The sequence below is a fragment of the Malus domestica genome, chromosome 09 (assembly GCF_042453785.1).
Source record: "Malus domestica chromosome 09, GDT2T_hap1".
Taxonomy (NCBI): Eukaryota; Viridiplantae; Streptophyta; class Magnoliopsida; order Rosales; family Rosaceae; genus Malus; species Malus domestica.
This window is the reverse complement of record NC_091669.1, coordinates 19,098,505-19,115,979: the sequence shown is the minus strand read 5'-3', so window position 1 is coordinate 19,115,979 and position 17,475 is coordinate 19,098,505.

Genomic DNA, 17,475 nt, shown 5'->3' with positions numbered 1-17,475 from the left:
ATTTTTTTCATTTACTACAAGTGGTGTACCAACTGATATGCAATCCTTTAGCCCAAAATTTTCTAACAGTGTCTTGGCGTACTTCTTCTGAAGAATAAGTATGTTATTCTTAGTTTGTATTACTCCTAAACCAAGAAAATGATGCAGAAGTCCTAAGTCATTCATCTCACGTTGTTTCATCATTTCCATTTGGAACTCCTTAATCATGACATGTGAACTATCAGTGTAAATTATGTCATACACATACAGAGAGACAATGAAAATACCTGCATCAGTTGACTTAATGTATAGTGTGTCTTCATTTAGGCTCTTTTGGAAACCATACATTAAAATAGGCATCAATCTCATCCTAGAGCTTGCTTCAACTGATATAGAGCTTTCCTTACTTTGTAAACCTTATCTTCTTGACATTTGATCACAAAGCCCAGAGGTTGTTCAACATACACATCTTCATGTAAAACACCATTCAGAAATGCAAACTTGATATTTGGAACAATTTTCATTCTTTTTTAGTTGCCAAGGCAATTAAAGATCTAATGGTATCCAATCTTGCCACTGGTGCAAATGTCTCATTAAAATCTACCCCAGACTTTTAAGCACAGCCTTAGCCATCAATCTTGCTTTATTCTTTTGCACAGAGCCATCTAGATTAAGTTTAGTCTTATAGACCCATTTGACACCAATGTCAAGTTTTTCAAATAGACGACATCGATGACGGGTTTTTTAAATGGTCTATCAACCATTTCCCAGGTACAATTCTTTTCTATCATTTCAATCTCAACATTCATTGCCTTTTACCATACTCTTCCTTTGATGCTTCTTCAAAACACTCAAGTTCAATTACACATAGATTGCACCTCTCATACACATCACTTAAACTTTTAAACTTAAGAAGATTGATCGTACTCATGTGGACCTATGATAGCATTTTGACTATCAAGACTTGCAGAAAAAGTAACGACTTAATCATTTTGATCATGTGACAATTCTGCAAATAGCAGTTCACCATTTCTTTCTTCAATCTCAGTTGTACTCCATTCATCTTCATGTACTACTCATGTATCATAAGCAATAGGTACAATCATAGTTCTCTCAGTCTTTGACTTCCAATCTCAACAAGCACTTTCATGAAAATCACATCACTGGAAATAATCATTTTCTCAATTTCCAAGTTGTAGAGCTTATAGCCATTTTCACAAGTTCCATATGCAAGAAATATACATTTAGAGCTGGTTTCATGAAGTTTATGTCTCAACTTATTAGAAGCATGAGCATACACAAGGATCCAAACACTTTTAGATGTCTGATTCTAGGTTTTCTTCCACTATACGCTTCAAATGGAGTTTTTCTATCCAAAGATTTAGTAAGACATCTATTGAGAATATGCACTGCAATATTACCTGCTTCTACTGAAAAAAATCTAAAGGGATACTTTTCATAATCATCATACACTTTGCCATCTCAATAGTAGTTCTATTTTTCCTTTCATCCATCCTATTATGTTGTAGTGAGTATGCCACAGTAAGCTATCATTTTAGTCCTAGATTTTCATAGAGCTGAGTAAACTCCAATAAGGTGTATTCTCATCCTTATCACCTTTTAATTTCTTCAGTTTGTAACCACTTCGTAGTTCCACTGTTGCGTTGAACTTCTTAAACACGCTAAATGTCTCAGATTTATTTCTTAGAAAGTAAACTCAGCACATCCTAGTACAATCATCTATAAAAGTAATAAAATACTTATTCCCAACCCTAGTAGAAGGTTGGACCACATATATCTGAGTGAATCAATTCAAGTGGAAATGAAGTTCTCCAGGTTGCTTCTCTTTGAAATGCATTGTCAAGTGCACAACCTTCACAGATAGATTTTGTCACTTTCAACCCTAACATTCCAACCGTCATTTCTTGTTCCTAAAGTTGCTTAAAGGCTTTACATTCAGATGACGGTCTTCTATGTCAAATCATTGCAGATTAACACACTTGGCTCTCCTTGCAATTTACATTCCTGGTTGTAACTTCAATGAAAACTTTATGTTTACTTTCATGGGAACCTTAACAATCAAGTTGGAGAAGGTACAATCATCATAAATGTCCACCTTATTGCCTCCAAAGTTAAGAAAATATCCATACTCCATCATTTGTTCCATACTTAGCAAATTTTCTTTCAAACCAAACATAAACATTACTTTTTTATATATATCTTTTGCCTAGCTTACTTTCAATCACAAGATTACCTTTTCCAACATCTACAAAATGTCTTGTACCCATTTCAACCTTAGCACCTACACTTCTGTCAATGTCCACCAATAGCAACATTACATGCAAAAAACATAGTAGGAGTCTCATCAACATGGTTAGCGTAGTTCACATGTTGAATTGCCTTCTTATCATGATAATCATTGGCAACATGACAAAATTTATCAGAATTATGGCACTTAGGTTTTTCTTTGAACCAACACTCTCCAAAGTGCAACTTATCACACTATTTGCAGGGATTCTTTGTTGTCTTGGAAGTAACTACTAATTTTCCTTGCTGGTACACATGCTTATTCTTCCATTTCTTTCCTTTTATCTTCTAAATCTTTTGGGAATTGAAGTTTCGATTAGCATTGAACTTGTTTTGCTTAGGAGTTACACTAAGACTAGCAAACATTTTCTTAGTTCGATTCTCATAATGCCTCTTAATTCTTTGTCCATATCCTTTCAAAATGACAACATCTTGAGCATGAACAATTTCTAGATCCTTAGTATTTTCAATTACAAAAGCAATACTATTATAGGACCTAGGTAAACTAATCAATAATTTATGCGCAATTCTTTGATTACTCAGATTCTCACCATAATATTTCATCTAATTAATCAAATGAAACAATCAAACAACATATGCAAATAATGATTCATGCTCAGCCATTCTTGTATATTCAAAATCACGGCGTAAGCCTTGTAGTTTACAGACCTTTACTTGTTTGTCTCCCACAAATTATTGTTTCGAGACATTTCATGCTGATTTTGCAGTCTCCTGGGTTGAAATCCTTGGAAAGATCTTATCAGAAATAGCTCCCTGAATGATCCCAAGAGATTTTGCATTTTGACAATATTTTCTCTCCGTTGCAGAGACCTCTTCCTTCTTTTTTGCTCGAACATCGAAGCTCTTCTTAACTATATTACATAGCTTGTAGCTCAGCACCACTTGATCCAACCATATGAGACTTGTTATCGAGCTACCTAGACTCTTCAAAGACTTAGATTTGATGCGACAAAGCTTGATTCAGCTCGAGTTCCTTTGCCACCAAGAATCATAGATTCACACCCAATTTAGACGATTGAACTAGGCTCCGAGGCTATGTTAGTATTCATTTCTGTTTGGATAGACTTCAAAGGGGTTGATGATCTTCGCAATTGCAATAAGAAAATAGAAGGAATGTTTTAGAGAATAATTTTCTATTTTATTGGATTTTGTTTAGCATAAAAAGTGTGTGAGAGTTTTGTTACCATTAGGAGGCAAAGTTATAAAAAGCGCAAGGCGCTAGTCGGACGGCGGCTTGAGGCCTAGCGCCTAGGCAGTCTGGAAGGTCTTAAGTTAATTATTATATATTTTTATTATATAAATAAGTTAGACATAAAAACAAAAAGAAATAATAAAGCATTACCAAAAATTAATAATAAATAAATAAAGTGTCAAGTTGAACTTGGATTATTTCGAACTTGTTGGTTGGCTAGGCGAGAGGATATAACAAATTGTCAAGTTTGTCTTGGTTTTATCATTAAAAAAATATAAATTGTCAAGTTGGTTTTGGTGTTATCAATCATTTTAATATTTTATTAATTTTTCTACTCTAAAATCGTGCCTTGGTCTTGGCTTTATCAATCCTTTTATATTTTGTTTGTACCATACTTGACCAATCCCGAAACTACTGAGCACCGGTCAACTTTATACCATCAAGGACCCAGAAGAGTTTCCCTCAAACCAGGAGGCCAATCACAGCGCGACACGTGTCGACATCAAAAGCCAATCATAGCACGTGTCAACATCAGAAGCCAATCACAACACGACACGTGTCAATGTCAGAATGAAACTAGAAACTCTCTTCTATAAATAGAGATCATTCTCTCACAATATTTCCTAATGTCATTTGTACTAAATCATTCACTAGTACTTACTAAAGGAGAGTTTGAACCTATGTACTTGTGTAAACCCTTAACAATTAATGAGAACTTCTCTACTCCGTGGACGTAGCCAATCTGGGTGAACCACATACATCTTGTGTTTGCTTCCCTGTCTCTATCCAATTACATACTCATCCAAACTAGTGATCGGAGCAATCTAGCGAAGGTCACAAACTTAACATTTTCTGTTGTACCAAAGTCCCCACTGATTTTGTGCATCAACATTTGGCGCCGTATGTGGGAACGACACTTATTCCCACTCTCTTCAGCTTTGCCAAGCTGGTTTCCACCATTCGTACACTCTCTTTTGACTAGGCATCCTTTTCCAACATGGGGAGCGAAGGAAGCCACAGCACACAGAATGACACCCATCTTGCACCTAGTGCAAAGCAACGAAAGAATGAAGGAAAAAAGGTTTCTCTTCAAGCTAAAGTCGATGAGCTAGAAGCTCAAAACAATAAGATAGCAATGAAGAATGAGGTCCTCCAGGAGTAGTATGAGAAGCTCTTTGAGACGCTCCACGAAACTAGGCGTACTCAAACACACGAGCTTGTTGCCCCTGTAGACATCAACCATCATCTAGGTGCTCCCCAACACGGAAGGTCACCTCTCTTCAACATGGGTATCCCTAATGAGGAGCGAGCTAATCATAAAAACATTGATCAACATGAGACTTTTCTCAACCAGATGCTTCAACCCAAAGTAGAAGAAGTGGAGGAAGACACATCCTTGCAGAAGGTTTGGAAGGATCGAAAGTCATTTATCGTGACTGCCAAGACTTCCTAAAGCAACGTCAAGAGAATCCCCTCCACATATTCTCGAAGATCAATGACCCAAAGGTTTCTAAAAGACTCAGTCCCCTCCTACGACCCAGGCCAGCTGCTAATCTAGGGAAGGACCGACAGTTCCCAGAGGAACATGAAGGTAAAGGGGACTCTGAGGTATTCCGACAGACTCGCCCTAGAAGTTAGTACGGCGAGGCCAAGAAAAAACCACACGCCTTTGCTAAAACTTTCCTACTTCCAAGAGGCGATGGAAACTTACGAAAGAAAATTCCAGTGGTATATGACTCCACTTATGACCCCCTTGTCCTACAGCCCCTTAAGGAAGTAAACAAGTTGAAGGCCGAACGTCAGGCCGAGATACCTGATTAGAACCAACCCAGGCCTAGCCCTCTCATAAGAAGGATCATCGACACCCCCCTTCAAGCGAAGATAAAACAAAAACTTTGTTCACAACTATATACTGGAATGGAGGACCCAATTGAACATCTTCACATCTTTGAGTCCACCATGGCATATCGGATGCACACCGACGAAGAGCGATGTCTTATCTTCCCCTCCACCTTCTCTGGCGTCTTCCACCTGAAACAGTAGACTCATTTGAGGAATTGAGGAAACTGTTTGTCTCTCAACACATCTTCCAAACCAATCATTTGCATTCTACAGATGACTTGTACACTATTCACCAAAAGCCGGACGAGTCACTAAGAGAGTATGCCAGTCGCTTCAGCCATGAGTATTCTCGCTACGCTGAGGCAGATGACAAGACCGCCTTCAAGTTCTTCACGGCAGGCCTACGTGATTTTTCTACAAGTACATGATTAATGCCAACACTTTGAAGACTTACTCTGAGGTGATGGCACAGGCTTACAATCACGCCTCCGTTGAAGTAAAGAAATAACAAGGGAACCCCCATATGGTTAACCCCTATCAACAAATAGGAAGTGGAAGTTAAGTTCTACCAAGTGAGGAGATATTGGCTATTCAGACACCCATTGCATCATCTCATGCCTCATTTAGCTACTCGCTAAGTCACCAAACGTATCTGTCTCTTGGTAAGAGGAATGATTTTTACTCTCAGCAAGCCCATTACAACAAGAGGGATAAAAGTTCGTATCAAGATAACCAAGGGTGAACGTACCGTCAACTATTATGACTATGGGGCCAAGCCTCACTCTTTCAAAGTGGATGACTAAATACTGAAGAAAATGCTATTATAAGAAGACATACACATTACAAATGCTTTGACTCTCAACCGCTTGAGATCTTTTGTCACACAAGCCATTCAGAAAATATTTAAAGAAGAGAGAATTCAGACAACTTCTTCTGAGTCTTTTCCATTCCTAGCACTGGAACATTTATTCTACGCTGACCTACCCTTATACTCCAACTCAGAGCTTCAGCATGTGTACTTTGACGCAAAGTATGTGATACTAAGTGTTACAACCAACATGGTTCACATGTCAAAAGCATGAATCCCTTCATGCATAGCAAAACATTCATAAGCATCACTCATATCAATCAACATAAACATTATACATTCCAACACATTCATACATAAACATCATACATTCCAACACATTCATACATAAACATCATACATTCCAACACATTCATACCTAAACCCTAAACCAGGTGATGAAATGTACAACCCGTACTCTCCTTCATGCCACCAACCAGGTGATGAAATGTACAACTTGTACTCTAATATCATTTGGCAACTTACCACTCATGTCACCAACCAGGTGAAGAAGGAACTTATCTTTATGCCACATCCACGTGATGAAATGTACAACCCGTACTCTCCTCCATGCCACCAACCAGGTGATAAAATGTACAACCCATACTCTAATATCATTTGGCAACTTCCCACTCATGCCACCAACTAGGTGAAGAAGGAACTCATCTTCATGCCACCAACCAGGTGAAGAAGGAACTCATCCTCGTGCCATTAACCAGGTGATGAAATGTGATGAAAGGTGATGAAGGAACTCACCTTCGTACCACCAACCAAGTGATGAAAGCAACTCATCATTCATTCCACCTACCAGAAGACGAGTGGTACACCTTGTACATGTGAACTCCTAGCATTCACAAATAATAAAAAACCCTCAAGCTTGACAACTCAACTAGGGGAGCACTTATGCCCAACAAGAGTTATAGTTACCAACAAAGTCTAATTACAAGCCAACAACAACTTCAGTGCATGGCATACGAAGATCAAGCTATTCAGCCATCTTGCATCTGCTTCAGACATTTCCCCTCTGTAACAATGCAAACATTACAACTCGTAGAAAGTTTCACATTCTTGATCAAGACAGTGTGAAACAAAACCAATTTATGGTGCCAACAAGAGCTTCATCAAAGGAGTTCAACCACAATTCTCAAAAGCTTCACACACTCTTGATCAAGACAGTGTGAAGCAAAACCAATTTATAGTGCCAATAAAAGCTTCATCAATGGAGGGCAACCACAATTCTCAAAAGCTTCACACACTCTTGATTAAGACAGTGTTAAGCAAAACCAATTTATGGTGCCAACAAGAGCTTCATCAATGGAGGGCAACCACAATTCTCAAAAGCTTCACACACTCTTGATCAAGACAGTGTGAAGCAAAACCAATTTATGGTGCCAACAAAAGCTTTATCAAAAGAGTTCAACCACAATTCTCAAAAGCTTCACACACTCTTGATCAAGGCAGTGTGAAGCAAAACCAATTTATGGTGCCAATAAAAGCTTCATCAAAGGAGTTCCACCACAATTCTCAAAAGCTTCACACACTCTTGATCAAGACAGTGTGAAGCAAAACCAATTTATGGTGCTAACAAGAGCTTCATCAATGGAGGGCAACCACCATTCTCAAAAGCTTCACACACTCTTGATCAAGACAATGTGAAGTGTTTATACCATATTTAGGGCCTCGTATATTTGGGCCTTGGGCCTTGTATTTGGGCCTCACACTAAAGCCCATACTTTGTAAAAGAGGAGGAGCCCCTTATTCTATAAAAGGGGACTCCTACCCTCATTCTAGAGAAGGCCTCACTCTCACTCTCGGAGGCCAATTCCTAGGCCTGAGATCCCCTCTCTCATCCTCAGAAGCTCTCAGAAGCTTTCACCCTCTCCCTCTCTATTCCCTCAAATAAATACATAATCAGTGTGGACGTAGCCCAAACCTTGGGGTGAACCACGATACATCTTGTGTTCTTACATTTCATGCAGATTCACGGTCGGATTTACGTTGTTCCAAGACCATCCGGTTTTGTGCATCAACATTTGGCGCCGTCTGTGGGAATCGATACGAAAAGTTGTGTCGGTTCTCTTTCATTTTTTCATCTCCGTCGTGAATCTGCAAAAATTTGCAAAAACCCAGAAACCAGATCTCAAAATCACTCGTCTCTCTCTCTGGAAATGAGCTAAACAAAAACCCCACTTCTCGATACACAAACACACTTTGTCTCTCTCTCTCTACCATCATTTGTCAGTTACAATCACACCCATCCAATCAGCAGAGAAGAGAGAGAATAAGATTTTCCGAGAGACCTGGGTTTTCTCGCCGTGACTCTGGTTCCAGTGATCGGCGCGGCGCTGGCCATCTACAGCTTCTGCCAGGTGACACCTCTGTCCTCTACCCCATCGCCGATCCAGATCCAGGCCATCATCCACTACGCCACGTCGCGCCAGACCACGCAGCAGTCGCGAAAAGAGATCGGCGTGTCCTTCCAGGTCCTCAAGTCCCACGCCCCCTGCAACTTCCTGGCGTTCGGCCTCGGCTTCGACTCCCTCATGTGGGCCTCCCTGAATCCACGCGGCACGACATTATGAACCTTCATTAGAGAGAAACGCCGCCAGCTGAGCAACCGCCTCGCCGCGAGCATCAACTCTAGCCCATCATTTATGTATTGAGGAACGAGCCCTTATTCTATAAAAGGGACTCCCTCACCTTCAAGCCGAGCCAACCAAGGCAATATAAGCCATAAGCCGAGCAACCTCGCAACATGTGACAATTGAGCATCATTTCAGATTGAGCACCGCCTCATATCGAGCATCAGTTCAAGATAACATCTAGTTACTTCGGCCCACACATGGACTGAATTTCAAGTCTCCAGCCAAAAGACTCTATTGACTGAAGACTTGGGGGACTACTGTTTATACCATATTTAGGGCCTCGTATATTTGGGCCTTGGGCCTTGTATTTGGGCCTCACACTAAAGCCCATACTTTGTAAAAGAGGAGGAGCCCCTTATTCTATAAAAGGGGACTCCTACCCTCATTCTAGAGAAGGCCTCACTCTCACTCTCGGAGGCCAATTCCTAGGCCTGAGATCCCCTCTCTCATCCTCAGAAGCTCTCAGAAGCTTTCACCCTCTCCCTCTCTATTCCCTCAAATAAATACATAATCAGTGTGGACGTAGCCCAAACCTTGGGGTGAACCACGATACATCTTGTGTTCTTACATTTCATGCAGATTCACGGTCGGATTTACGTTGTTCCAAGACCATCCGGTTTTGTGCATCAACATTTGGCGCCGTCTGTGGGAATCGATACGAAAAGTTATGTCGGTTCTCTTTCATTTTTTCATCTCCGTCGTGAATCTGCAAAAATTTGCAAAAACCCAGAAACCAGATCTCAAAATCACTCGTCTCTCTCTCTGGAAATGAGCTAAACAAAAACCCCACTTCTCGATACACAAACACACTTTGTCTCTCTCTCTCTACCATCATTTGTCAGTTACAATCACACCCATCCAATCAGCAGAGAAGAGAGAGAATAAGATTTTCCGAGAGACCTGGGTTTTCTCGCCGTGACTCTGGTTCCAGTGATCGGCGCGGCGCTGGCCATCTCCAGCTTCTGCCAGGTGACACCTCTGTCCTCTACCCCATCGCCGATCCAGATCCAGGCCATCATCCACTACGCCACGTCGCGCCAGACCACGCAGCAGTCGCGAAAAGAGATCGGCGTGTCCTTCCAGGTCCTCAAGTCCCACGCCCCCTGCAACTTCCTGGCGTTCGGCCTCGGCTTCGACTCCCTCATGTGGGCCTCCCTGAATCCACGCGGCACGACATTATGAACCTTCATTAGAGAGAAACGCCGCCAGCTGAGCAACCGCCTCGCCGCGAGCATCAACTCTAGCCCATCATTTATGTATTGAGGAACGAGCCCTTATTCTATAAAAGGGACTCCCTCACCTTCAAGCCGAGCCAACCAAGGCAATATAAGCCATAAGCCGAGCAACCTCGCAACATGTGACAATTGAGCATCATTTCAGATTGAGCACCGCCTCATATCGAGCATCAGTTCAAGATAACATCTAGTTACTTCGGCCCACACATGGACTGAATTTCAAGTCTCCAGCCAAAAGACTCTATTGACTGAAGACTTGGGGGACTACTGTTTATACCATATTTAGGGCCTCGTATATTTGGGCCTTGGGCCTTGTATTTGGGCCTCACACTAAAGCCCATACTTTGTAAAAGAGGAGGAGCCCCTTATTCTATAAAAGGGGACTCCTACCCTCATTCTAGAGAAGGCCTCACTCTCACTCTCGGAGGCCAATTCCTAGGCCTGAGATCCCCTCTCTCATCCTCAGAAGCTCTCAGAAGCTTTCACCCTCTCCCTCTCTATTCCCTCAAATAAATACATAATCAGTGTGGACGTAGCCCAAACCTTGGGGTGAACCACGATACATCTTGTGTTCTTACATTTCATGCAGATTCACGGTCGGATTTACGTTGTTCCAAGACCATCCGGTTTTGTGCATCAACATGAAGCAAAACCAATTTATGGTGCCAATAAAAGCTTCATCAATGGAGGGTAACTACAATTCTCAAACCTTCAAGGCAAATTCAAGACTGTTCGAAGCAAATTCAATTTATATGGTTCATCCAAACCTTCGACTACTACAAGGTATGGCTTGCATCATAATCTCTTGCTCAACAGTGTGGAAGCAAAATTTGTATATGTTGTCTCTCCCACATTTTCAAATTTTTAGTTTCCCAAAAAAAAAAAAGGAAATTCAACAAAGCTTCATCAATGGAGGACAACTACAAATTCTCAAAAGCTTCACACTATCTTGATCAAGATAGTGTGAAGCAAAATCAATTCATGGAACCCAACAAAAGCTTCAACTCCAAAGCTTCACCTACAAAGCTTCAACTCCAAAGCTTCACCTACAAAGCTTCAACTCCAAAGCTTCACCTACAAAAGCTTCACCCATAATAGCTTCACCTACAAAAACTTCACCCATAAAAGCTTTACCAACAAAAGCTTCACCTACAAAAGCTTCACCCACCACAAAAGCTTCACCTACAAAAGCTTCACCCACAAAAGCTTCCCCACCACAAAAGCTTCACCCACAAAAGCTTCCCCACCACAAAAGCTTCACCCACAAAAGCTTCCCCCACCACAAAAGCTTCAACCACAAAAGCTTAAACACAAAAGCTTAAACACAAAAGCTTCACACTATCTTGATCAAGATAGTGTGAAGCAAAATCAATTCATGGTACCCAACAAAGCTTCAATATCAAAGCTTCACCTATAAAGCTTAATATATATATATATATATATATATATTCAGAAATTCAAAAATTCAAAAATTCAAAAAAAACAAAAAAAATTGCCTAGGCCTCCTCTTTTTTTGGGCCTAACAACTTTCATAACAAATATATATGAAGGACGAGTTTTGGGCTACCACTTAGAAAGGAAAATGGTGAAGTTTTGTTACTTTGGAAACTTGGCTACTAGCAAGACACCTCCTTCATTAACTCCCTCGACCGGAGACTTGGGGGACTCCTACCATATGCTATTGCACCTTGATACTCGGAAGTCTCACGACCACTCAGTGACTTGGACTTTTTCAAGTCTCCAACCGAGAAGTTTTCCTTACTCGGGAAATTAAGGGAGCACTACCTCAACCTACATGCTTCACTCACAATACTTCAACATACAAGCTTCAACAAAAGGAAAAATTCAAATAACTTAGTGAAGAAGGCCTTGGTGTATTTAACACAATACGTTGAAATGAAGCAAAGCTTGTTTATTGATATCTCCGATAAGTTACAAATATGTACATATACATGAATCAAAATAAACAAACAAGATGGAGCCTTCACAAAGGTTGCTCAGGAGAAGTCTCAGCAGTCGGCAGAGCCCCAGAAAGAGGAGGCACCAGAGGGTGATTATTCGGAGCTTCAGTACTAGGCAGAACCCTAGAAAGAGGAGGCACCGAAGGTTGATCATTTGGAGCTTCATTAAGCGGTACAGCCCTAGAAGACGAAGGCAATAAATGCATTTGGAACAAACCTACAAACCTCTGATGATCAAGTAAAATCTGACCATCAGATTCTTGCAGCTGGTCGAGCTTCCTCTTCATGTTTGTAGCATAGTCATATGCGAGTCTGTGCAACTGTTTATTCTCATGCTTGAGCCCTCTGATCTCCTGTTTGAGACTTATCACTTCAGCCGCCAATGATTCAACTTGGCGGGTTCGGGCAAATAGGCGTTGGGCCATATTAGACACAGAACCTGCACACTGAACATTGAGAGCCAGAGAATCCTTAACAGCCAACTCATCAGACCGTTTGGAAAGTAGTCTGTTATCTTTAGGAATGAGAAGGTTCCTGGCCACCACTGTAACGGTCATATCATTCTTCATCACAGAGTCCCCAACGGTAAGAGGACCAGTAGGGGATAAGAAGGATGGGTGCCATATGTTGTCTTGAGAAGGCATGGCTGCCTCTTCATCAAGGTTCAAGTCAAAACGACGGTTAGATGGGCTAGACATTCTCAGAAATGATAAAGGATAAATGAGGTACAATAAATCTCTGAAGTAAGGGGAAAATTCCTACAAGCAATAACTATCTGAATGTACTTTTTGCACACAATGGCGCGCAGGGCAACATGGCTTTTGGTTCAAAAACCGAAGAGGCACCATTCTCCGGATTCCAAAAAGGCACCATTTTCCACACGCAACATCAACTTCTCGAGTACCATAGATAACTTTGCCAAAGATCTCTGACAAAGTTTAGACACATAAATTTTGAAGGTCCAGCTACCCTACTATTACCCACAAAGGTAAAGGAACAGCACCACTACTTGATAATTAGAAAGTCCCAATGTGTGTCAACCTCCGTGCTCCGTGGCAGGGCAGATTGGCAAAAATGCCCAACATTTACTCATATTCGAGAAAACACTCCCCACAAGATTGCTTGCTCAAAAATCGAAGAGGCATCGCCCTCCAAATCTCGAGAGCCAGACTTCCAACAGGATTACTTTCTCAAAAATCGAACTGCTCTCCGAATCTCAAGAGTCAGACTCTCAACATGATTGCTTTCTCAAAAATCGAAGAGGCACCGCTCTAGGAATCTCAAGAGCCAGACTCCTAACAGGATTACATGCTTAAAAATCGAAGAGGCACCGCTCTCCGAATCTCGAGAACCAGACTCCCAACATGATTATTTTCTCAAAAATTGAAGAAACACTGATATCCGAATCTTAAGAGTCAGACTCCCAACAGGATTGCTTTCTCAAAATCGAAAAGGCATGTCAGACTCCCAACAGGATTGCTTTCTCAAAATCGAAAAGGCATCGTTCTCTGAATCTCGAGAGTCAGATCCCCGACAGGATTGCTTGTTCGAAAACTGAAAAGAGGCATCGCTCTCTGAACTTCGAGAGCCAGATTTCCTTGGATAAAGCTTGTTTGCAATCTTCACACGCAACATCAGCTTTCCAGATACCACAGACCACTTTTTCAAAGTGCTCTGATAAAGTTAAAACACGTGAAACTTGCAGTTCCCACTACATTGTTATGACCAAGAAGGGTAAAGGAATAGCACTACTACTTGTTGTTAGAGAGACTCCTATATATGTCGACCTCCATCCTCCACAGCCAGGTAGACCTGCAAATAAAAAAATTGCTCAACTTTTTTTCACATCCAAGAGGGCACTCTCAGCAGAGTCTCTCTAAATACTTAGCTTATTTTCCTCCCGATAATACCTCTGCAAACAAGCCACACTAGAGCAAAAGTATCTCATATCATCAGGGTTAAAAGCAAGAGTATCACATATCATGCTTTTTGCCTGTCTTTTCCTTTGGCCTTGTTCTTACCTGCAAGATAAGGAGAAAGAGAGCAATCAGTCAACACTTGGAATCAAGCTTCTAGTTAGAAACTAACTGCCTCTAACCATTTGCTTGATTACTTACCTAGCATTACTCTCGAGTACTCCTCTTCAACATTTTATGCTTCCAAAGAAGATACCACATCTGCCTGAGGAACAGATAGGGCAAGTGAGAAGGATACAATAAAGCATGTGGAGACAAGCGTAACAGAACACATGCCGACACATCCACTACTTTTTCAATAGCAAAAGTATCCCATATCATCAGGGTCGAACGTATTCTAGATTTGATGGACTTGTTTTGACCCTCAAATTCTTGAGTCAGCCTTATACTCTGGAAGAAACCAGAAAACCCTCTAACCCAGTTCAAGAATAAGCTGTGGAAAGTTACTTCTTCAAAAGCAAAAGTATCTCATATCATCTCTTCTCCATTTGCTTCTCCTTATCTTTGTTGCTATTTACGACACAAGGAGAATGAGAATAATCAATCGGAAGCCGAAGTTGAACCTCTGATCCAGGTTGCTTGCTTGGAAGTCTGATTGCTTACCTTGTATGTTACCTCATTCAGCAAATCTCCTAGCTCGGCAACTTGGGGGACTCCTACTATAGGGTTTGTATCGCACTTGACCAAGCCCGAAACTACAAGTAAGCTTCACGCGAAATTGATACATTACCTTGTGCATCTTCATCGGTTAAAGATACCACCCCTGGATGGAGGAAAAGTACTTCCAGAAAAGATGCCACATCTACATATGAGACAGATAAGGCAAGTGAAAAAAAAATTATACTTTGGTACTTAGAAGTTTCGTGATTACTCAATAGCTTGGATCATGCAAGTCCCCAACCGAGGAGCTTCCCTCACTCGGGAACTTAGGGGAGCACTGTTTGTACCATACTTGACCAATCCCGAAACTACTGCACCGGTCAACGTTATACCGTCAAGGACCCAGAAGAGTTTCCTTCAAACTAGGAGGCCAATCACAGCGCGACACGTGTCGACATCAAAAGCCAATCGTAGCACGTGTCAACATCAGAAGCCAATCACAACACGACATGTGTCAATGTCAGAATGAAACTAGAAACTCTCTTCTATAAATAGAGATCATTCTCTCACAATATTTCCTAATGTCATTTGTACTAAATCATTCACTAGTACTTACTAAAGGAGAGCTTGAACCTATGTACTTGTGTAAACCCTTCATAATTAATGAGAACTCCTCTACTCCGTGGACGTAGCCAATCTGGGTGAACCACGTACATCTTGTGTTTGCTTCCCTGTCTTTATCCAATTACATACTCATCCATACTAGTGACTGGAGCAATCTAGCGAATGTCACAAACTTAACACTTTCTGTTGTACCAAAGTCCCCACTGATTTTGTGCATCAACATATTTTATTCATTTTTCTTTCAGTTGTTGTGCCATATTTTCCTCTCCCACTAAATTTCTCTCTCACTAAATTTCTCTCTTTTATCAATCTCTCACTCTACCATTTCAGTGTATTTTCTCAGAAGACTAGTTGTGTCTTCCTTCACCATTGTCATGGCTTCACCACCTCCACCTATCTTTCCCACCCTTCCTCTTCTCATTAGATCAGCAACGAGCGAAGCCGAGAGATGCGACGACGACCAAAAACGATAGAGAGTCTGCAAAAATCTCACCGCTTGGATCGCCGCCCAAGCCACCTAAAACGCTCAGAGAGCGCCTAGGCGGGTGCCTAACTCCTAGCTGATTTTGTTCGACGATTTGGCCTAAATCACGTCGGCTCTCTACCGCCAAGGCCGATTTGTAGAACACTGTTAGAAGGAGAGGGAAACACTCTCTCTTACATCAATAGAAACAAAACCAACGATTCAAAATTAACTCATCTTGTAAGATTACACATGTCATAAGCTATGACTCATTGTATTCTAATCTAAATGAACACATGGACTATGATCCAACGACTTATACTAAATCATGCTATACTTAGTAAAATCCAACCCAATTCGGCAAATACATTTATACTTTCTCCCTTATACGGTTTCGCTTCAGGTGACAATTTCCACTTATTTATAACATGTTTATAGAGTTTAGCTTATTATGTGTGTACAGATTTGTTAATTTTTGTAGCGGACAAGAAGCAACTGCATATGAGGATATATGTAACTGTGGACTTACTATTTCAAGTGAATGATATTATTTCAGAACGTTTCTATTTCACATTGTTCTCTAATTTCACTTGCATTCCACCTTTGGAGATGAGTTCATTCCCCTACTTGCAAATATCATATCTTATCCATACAAATTTCATAATCAAAACTATTCAATTTCTAAATCTCCATGTGAAGTTCATCCTTACAAAAATTCATTCAAATAAGAGAGCTTGGGTTTTCCTTGGACTCGCTCTAAGAGCTTGCCGCAAGGTCAGGACGAGGAGATGTTTCTCAATAGAGATTGGGAGGAAGCCATCCTATCATATATAGTTTTTGTAAATGTGTATCTTTTGTTTCATCGTCTTATATATGGTTATGCTTTTGGTTAGAGTTTCTGCTCGTTATTATTTTGCTTCTTGTTTAGTTGATTACATACAAATTCACCAATTCTTGTACTAAGAAGCAACTGGAGGATGTATCTTTGAATTGACAATTCTCTCCACGTTGAATTGAATGATAATATTTTATTTTTTATATATGTTTCTTCTCTAATTATACTTCGTTGTTTCTATCAATTTGAATCTTCAAACAATTATGTGTTTCAAGAATCTATTAAGTACTGAAGAAATAAGCATGCCCTTTCTTTTTGAACAAGTAGGAATGCTGGCTACTTTTCCCATTTGCCTTCTCCTACTTGCCTTTCCTACTTAATCAGCCTTGCGGATTATCCTACACTCAAATGTATGTATTAATTATGTTTAAAAAAAAATTCTTTTCTTTTCCCTAATGCCCCTAATTAAATCTCATATGCCAACCAAATCATTAAATTATCTATCATATTTGACAAATCTAATTATTTTAATTATATTTTTTTTTTACACAAATTTCATTTCCTTTTTGTTAACTCTCCTTTTTATTTTTGTTTTTTGTCCCTTTTGTTTTTAGGCTCTTGGAGAGGACACTCCAAAGTTCTCGGAGATGTCAATTTTTTATACGACATATACCACAAATAAATATAAAAAAAGCCTTTTGCTCCTTTTATTGGTAAATAACCATTTTTAATCTATTTTATTTGGATGTGCACTACTTACGGACGAAACTACTCCGATATTTATTTGGTTGATGGAAACATGGGCTAGAGCAATGGGTGGACAACCTCCTTCTGTAATATTAAGTGATCAAGATAAGCCATGAAAGCTGCCATTGCAAAGGTTTTTCCCAATTGGCGACATAGGTTTTGTTTTCTTAAAAAAGGATATTAATAATTAAAAGATTTGTC